Raw genomic sequence first — 6,429 nt, forward strand, 5'->3', positions numbered from 1 at the left:
TGGAGCGAGCCCGACCACCCACTTTGCAGCCATGAGCTGCCAGAGTGACTCGGCTACTCAGCTAATTGCATCCCTAATGCAGCCAAAAATGCCAGTGTAATGGATTAAGCCCTGGGCTGTGTGTTTGTGTTTTCTTGCTGAAGTTTCTCGGGAAATAAAGCAGTCCTTCAGCTTTCTTCTCAATGCAGACTGTCACTTTCTGAGTTACACTTTGCAGTGGGTATTGAAAACCAGCAATGTATTTGGCAAAAAAAAAAAAAAAAAAAGGAGGAAAGAGAGGATTATTAAAATGTCCCTAGGCTCTCTGCTTGGTATTGTTTCTTTCAGTTTGACTCCATAAAGATGTTTTTTTTCTGATAGTTAATAAAGTAGTGCAGGGTGTATATTAGCTAACAGATGCTATCACTGCTGTTCACATTTAATTATAGAAATATCTGGGAAGGACACTGAAAGTACTCACCCACCTCCATTACCATTGAATTTTAGAGCAGGACTGGGCCTTTCAAAGCACACAGGACACAAGATCTGTGCAAATTCCCAGATCAAATACAAACTTCCCATACAACCCTGGGCAAATGTTGGGTTTTATTTTTCAGTGTTTCCACTTATTGCAGGTAGTTCTGCTCTGAGATCCCAGCTTGAGACCTTAATGTTCAGAATTTCTAAAAACTTCAACTTAGCTGCAAGCACAGAGAAAAATCTACTCTGTCATTACTGGGTACCCAAAATAAATGGGCATATTTGAAAACAGTGATCTTAATTTCCCCTTCTCACTTCCTCCTGCCACTTTTTAGGTTTATTTAACTTGATGCTTATAATGTATTTTGAGATCCTCTGGGAGAACTCTTCTAGAAATGCAAAGCATTTTTGCAATTAAATTGCCATCTGCTACCGATGCTACAGCTGTAGTTGGTCCTGCCTTGGGATAGGGCCTGGCTGACTTCTCAAGGGCAAGTTTCTTTGACTCTCTTACTAACCCCACACCAAGCTCCTGAGTCACTGACAAAACGCCCTTGTTTCTCCAGGACTGTTGGCAGTCCTGGATGTACCACATTCCAAGCAGGTAAAAATTTAATTATTACAGGTTCCCTTGGAAAGCAAAAACATGTTTGTCTCGCACTGTGAGACTTTTACGGTAAGAAAACTGTTAAATCTGCATAAATGAGGAGGAGTGGGCTAATGCTGGAGGCTACCCTCACCCCACTGCGCCAGCTCAGAGCCCAAGACGCTTCGAGGCAGTGTGTCCCCAAGCCTTGTCCAAATGCACAGTCTTGCTCCCGGCTTTGGAGCAAGGCTGGGTGTAGAATGGTGACAGGATTTATCAGAGAGAGACAGCAAAGGGAAAAGGACAGCCTGCAAATAAGGAAATTTATTTGCTTTTCAATATGTTAATAATTCCATTGCTTTTCCTGCACTGGAGCTATAGGAGCGTTACTGTATCCAAAGGCTAAAATAAAGCCCATGGCCTTTTTGGCCCTGAGCAGACCTCAGGCCCTTCAGAGGCAGGGCAGTCTCTCCTCCAGGCTCTCCTTGCCCCGTCCTGCCAGGCAGATCTGCCGCAGCTGCAGCCCCTTGCTCCATTTCAGCGACAGGAGCGCCCGGCGCTCCTGCTGACCTCGCAGGCCTGTGGGGCTGGGGGGGATGTATTTTTGCAAGGGTAGATAAGTCTCAAATGTATTCACTGCAGATCTGCTTTCCTTCAGCATCAAGCACACGCGCTGTCTTCATTGACTGAAAAACAAACAATAAATTGAATCCAGACAGTGACCCTTTCTCTGTGGTTCACCCCACGCTCCCAGAGCTCCTCTCTGGGGAGCTGCCTGAAGACTGAGTCCTTCTACGTTTTCTTTTCAGCTGCTTGCTAGAGGTCAGTGATCCATCTGTATCTGGAGATCAGGTCTCAGTAGAGTCTGCCATGTCTTAATATAGATTTGAAAGTTCAGCTTGGTCCACCAAGTCCAAAGGATGTGAAGGCAGTAACTGGTGGGCGAATAGTATCAAGGCCATCAGCTGCCTTGCCCTCCAGTTCCTGTCGCCTACACAGCGATCAGGCTKCTTTACTTACATCATGAGTAATGTTTTAATAATACTTCTTTATCTTACATCACCATAAATGCAAATGCAGCATTAACCTCTCTGTTTCTGATTTTCCTGCTCCCTGTGCTGGTCTGTGACACCCGGAGTCAGGAATTTATATCACGGCAAGGCCATGACCTGAGGACCTGTCAGCCCAAGGCCGAGTTTCTGTAGACGTGACCAAACACTTGAGCAAAACTTACACTGATGTCTGGGCTGCAAGCGCAAAACACACCTAAAAGTGGAGCACATGAGGAAAACCCAATCCAAAGAGACAGAAACCATAAGCATGGGCAAGACCCATGGCTGCCTTAAAATCGAAGATTTTCAAAAAAGCAGTGATCCATCCTTGGTTCTTAGCACTGATTTTCAGACTGCTGCATTTAAGAATTGACAAGCTTTTACCACTCATGGTGAAGGCTAACACTTTTTCCACGTAAAATCACCTGTCTCTGAGAGATAAGGATTTAAGAAAAAACTTCCTGAAAAAAAATAGAAATTTGGCTCTTGCATTGCAGAGTCCCGAAGAGCTCCTACTCTAAATCACTGTGCAGATAAGGGTGGGCTGTCATCAGCTCAGCATTTCCCACCGCCACTTACCCAGGGAAGCACGAAGCAGGAGGCGCCGTGATGGGGCGTGCAGGGAAAAGGCTGGTTTTGTTTGCGCCGTGGGAGCATGCTGCCCCTGGTTTCATGGGCACAAACCGGGGAGATATCTGAGATGAGCACTCACGGCAAAACGGTTCAGGAAGTGCAGAGCTGTCTTTTACATTGCTCCGAAGGAGATGTGTGTATGTGTGTTTGTGTGTGTGTGTGCACATGGTAAGGAAATGGGAGCAAGTGGTCTTGTGGGTGTCATAGCTTTTACAGAGCTACAAGTAATCCAGAATTTGCAAATGGATTCARAGAGCTTCAGACAGGCGTGGAAGTGAGACTGGAGCAGAAGGGAAACCTGTGATTGCCTCTGGAAGAAAGCAGCAGAGAGAGCAGAAGGAAGTGTTTTCCCGACAGGGTCTGGGTATGCCCATCTGGAGTGGGACACCCAGTTCAAGCCCCCCCACTCTCAGCTGTGTTCTCCAAATTCKCCATGTATTAGGGATGAGACACATCCAACCTGGAATTATAGTTCACGAACTAAGGAGGGAAAGTGACCCTCAGACTCTCCCTCAGAATTTGTTTTTTCTCTTTTTTTCCCTCTTTCTCTCCTTCTTATTTTTCTTTCACTGCCAGCCCTGAGATCTGCTCTGTGACTTGTGAAATTCCTGCGCTGGGGGAAGGGGAAGGCAGGCAAAGGTCCTGAACCTACTGGGCTGATGTTCAGAGGGTCCTGTGTAATCACTTAGCAAGCAAAAACGAGAACAGGCAAAATGCACGATGTGGCTAAAAAACCAGCACTTGAACTAGAGAACAAAGCATTTCCAGGGAGCACAGTTTATCTGGCATCCTCTTGCAAATGCATTGTCTTAATTTGGGCAATTTTAGAGGTAGATGGGGTCCTTTTGCAAAGCACAATTTTAACCTGCACTGTCAGAGAAACATGATCCACCCAGCCAGCTTCAGGGACAAATGAAAGGCATGAACACCCACAATATTTGATCATTTGATTAAAAAGAGGAGACATTAAAAACTTGGATTCATCAAAGGAATTTTGGTACCAATAGCCGCCCATCACGGGAAAAAGACTGCTGCTATCAACATACAGTCATATATATGAGTGTGGAAAGAAAAAGAAGCTCCTGAAGCCATTTCTCAGTCATTTAGCCTGTGATCTGTATTGTTCGAACTAAAGGCAGTACCTTCCGTTTCATCTTCACTGCAGTCCTCTGGCTCTGTACTCCTGCACTGCTGCCCGTCACTGCTGCATCTGGTTTCCCTGCAAAGCTAATGGCAAAGGAAAGTCTCTGATCAACTTTGCAGTGTGTCCTCTAGGGGCTCAATACTCTCCTTTTGTGTGCGTGCATGTGACTTTTGCTTAGGTTTTAGCAACTGAAGTAATAACTAAATAAGCCAAATTAAAAAAAWATATATATTTTTAATGAGGCCTTTGGGGACATGAGGTTTCAGTATCATAAAAACTTCTACAGCACTGTCATAGCACTTAGGAACAGAGGTCAGGAGCCTGTTCATCCTTCAGCAGTGCCGCTTAGAAGTTATAGCACTTCAAATCTTCAGTGTGTGGCAAGCTTTTTATCTTTACAGTCTCCCAGGAAGTTCATCATCAAAACCACAGACCACAGCACAAAAGAGCAGTCTTTTACCTGAACAGAGCAAAAGATTACAGGCACCATTACCAGGCAATGGTAATATGACCCTTCACAATAAACTCACCATCCTTCCTTCTGTGAGGCCAGGAAGAAAACACTCGATGGAGGCATTTATTTAGTTTCTGTATTCTCTTGCTCTCTCTCCCTTTTTTCCTTTTTGTCTTCTGAACTTCACTATGAGCCTTGGCCTAATCTTGGGTTCCCAGTTCTGCCCACAGAAGTTAATAGGGATTTTGTGTGTGCAAAGAACATAGGCTCACTTCTGTATAAACAAAATAAACCCTCCCAACCCTAAACTCAAGCTCACAGATCACTGTATGCTGTGAACTACAGGAATCATTATCACCATACAAAAGACTAAGAGTAAAGCAGGGTGTGATTAAGCTATCATCTTTACTGCATCATTCAGGCCAAATCTGAAGTCAAATGTGCTAATCATCTAAGAATGACCTCCCTCCCCCACAGGAGCAAGATTTTGCAGGATTAATCTAGTAATTAATGCAGTGCACAGAGTATCGCTACTTTACCTTGTTCCTTCTTTGCTTCTTTGGAGGCAACAGCTAGAAACGGAGCTTTTGAGCTAAGATGTGTGCGATATTTGATCTGCAGATCAGGTGAACAGTTGTAGCGTTCTGCATAGYTACAAAGGCAGAAAATACATTCTTGTTCATTCTAACCCAATCCTATAGCTGCATTTATTTATTTATGTCAGTGGCCTTCAGGCAAAATATTTGCAATGCAAATCTCTGAAATCTGGAAATTTTTTAGTGAAAACAGCTGTTTCATGAAAGTAATTCCCTAGAAACAACACTTCTGGGCTACAAAATATCCTAAAGTGAAAATTCTTTGGAAAATATTTATTTCATGAATGAATTTGCAAACTTATACAAAACAATCAAATGCTTCTTTTTTCCCAGTTACATTTCCCCTCTTTTTTTTGCTTACTTTTCCTGTCTACATGTTGTATTTTACTCTTGTTTTGATGATCCTAAAATAAATGTTGAGTTAAAAAAATAAGTCGAGTGGGCTCCTTTCTTCTTTGGCAAAGGTTGTATTGCTACTAAAGGACTCCAAGGCTGAGGATTTCTAGACCAAAAGTGACCTCCAGTGGTCACACACATTATTTATGGCTGATGCCCAGTTATTTGTTTTCCTTTTGTTAGAAAAGAGGCAATGGGATAACTAACAGCCTACAACCCTGCAGCTCTGCCTCCCTTGCAAATGTGGTCAGTTAAATCTTTCCGTACATACTTTGTATGTATATCAGGGGACTTGCTAACTGTCATGAAAATTTTTCATTTATTTACATCTCAAGTTTTCATCTCTGGAGCAGCTTTTCTGCACTATGTTTGGGTGCATCTGCGCCAGTCTCTTTGCTCACGCTCTGTACGTAGTAGAGCTTTGTGCTGCTGACATTCTCCAAAGAGCAACCTACCACAGAGTGAATGTGACCTTTTAGAAAGCAAATTATGAGAGATTATACTGTCAGGAATCAATTTTTAGGCACTTGCACAGCAACTAGGAGTTCTGCATAGCTTTGCTAACAAAATAACAACATTTCCTTTCAAATCTGGAAAGCATGATGAATTTCCCTATCTTCTACTTACTTCAGGACCCAATGGGCCCATCAGTTCTTGGGTGTTTGAAGGTACAGAAACGTGAGGCAGAGGTATAAGCTGCGATGTTCAAAACGGTCTAAGCAGGGTAAGGCCCTGGGTCAAACAAATCCATAGAAAAGGCAAAGGAAGATTGGAAAAGAACTCAGGAAAATTAATTAAAATTAGCAACAATGTGAAGTTAAAGTGCCTTATTTTAATCTCTTTGGGGGCACTGACACTCAGAGCTTAAGTGTATAATTTGACCTGATCAGTTGGGATCGGTGCTCAGTCCAGCTGCCAAAGTGCCCTGGAAATCTGTCCCTAAGTCTCTGTACATCAGTTTTGCAGTTACTAAAGTGAGATGAAATAATCCCCCTTGCCCCCCCGAGCCTTGTAGAGATGAATACAGTGAAGGTTAAGAATTGCTCAGGTGCTACTAGCAAGTATCTATCCCAGTGAATACCTCTGAGAAATCGCTAGAGTTCAGAGCT

The 6,429-nt window shown here is 43.4% G+C and overlaps 1 long non-coding RNA gene across 1 annotated transcript; it reads right to left on the bottom strand.

Moving 5' to 3' along the window:
* Positions 1–1,512: 1,512 nt before the first annotated feature.
* On the bottom strand, positions 1,513–4,926 carry LOC112972538. The gene is made up of 3 exons (XR_003255709.1): positions 4,868–4,926; positions 3,873–3,957; positions 1,513–1,731 (listed from the first exon to the last, which is right to left on the bottom strand). It is a non-coding gene; the product is annotated as an uncharacterized LOC112972538 (long non-coding RNA).
* Between the last annotated feature and the right edge of the window lie 1,503 nt (positions 4,927–6,429).

Source organism: Apteryx rowi, unplaced genomic scaffold (genome assembly GCF_003343035.1).
Source record: "Apteryx rowi isolate R43461 unplaced genomic scaffold, aptRow1 scaffold_114, whole genome shotgun sequence".
NCBI classification, from domain to species: domain Eukaryota; kingdom Metazoa; phylum Chordata; class Aves; order Apterygiformes; family Apterygidae; genus Apteryx; species Apteryx rowi.